The 832-nt window shown below is 31.0% G+C and overlaps 1 protein-coding gene across 1 annotated transcript in view; it reads left to right on the forward strand.

The window, feature by feature from the left end:
* LOC106873887 (uncharacterized) overlaps positions 1-832 on the forward strand; it is a 311,731-nt gene that overhangs the window by 181,980 nt on the left and 128,919 nt on the right. The window lies entirely within an intron of this gene.

Below are 832 nucleotides of genomic sequence, written 5' to 3' on the forward strand. Positions count from 1 at the left end.
GTTGTTGTGTAATAGTGTTGTTTCTTATCTGGAGGCTGCTTAATTGGTGAAGACATTGTTTTGGAACTAATAATCAGATTCTGTCAGTCAGTATACTAAATAGGAGACAGATAGACGAGATTTGAAACTAGAATAAACACTGAAGAATATTCTTGTTGACTTTTACTATTTGCCTGTAAGGTCTTTTTGTTTTTAATAAATAAAATTGGAATTGTTTTCATATGTATATAATTTTAGCCAAACATTAACTGTAGACTCAGCAAAATGAGAAGAAATATATTTTATACGAGAAAAGACAACTCCATCAATTTAAAGGAATGCAAACTAATGCATAAGCATACGCTTAAAAATACATATATGCACATAAGGCTGACAATTTCATATATGTGTGTGTCTATGTATTTATATATACATGCACACACACACACACACACACACATATATATATATATATATATTGATATAGATATGCGGGTATATATACGTATATTTTCACACACACACATTTAAATGGGTATATATATATATGCTCACAGACAGAAAATATATCACAGCGTTTATTAGTTTCTGCTACCGGAAGACGTGATATCTTTTTTTCTTTTCCTTTCCTTTCCGGGTGGCTTGATTAATATCGGATATCGTTTAATGAATGTATAATATGTCTGTCGTGGATCTATCTATCTAGTAATAGGCAGCGCCCATAGCGCTGATAGCTTACTTAGTAAGCGAACGAGACGTCTACTGGTGAAATTTGGTAGCCAAACTATTTTTTATTACCAGCATTAAATGCGATATATACACATACAATGTATGTGTATATATATATATATAT

This window comes from Octopus bimaculoides, chromosome 7 (genome assembly GCF_001194135.2).
Source record: "Octopus bimaculoides isolate UCB-OBI-ISO-001 chromosome 7, ASM119413v2, whole genome shotgun sequence".
NCBI classification, from domain to species: domain Eukaryota; kingdom Metazoa; phylum Mollusca; class Cephalopoda; order Octopoda; family Octopodidae; genus Octopus; species Octopus bimaculoides.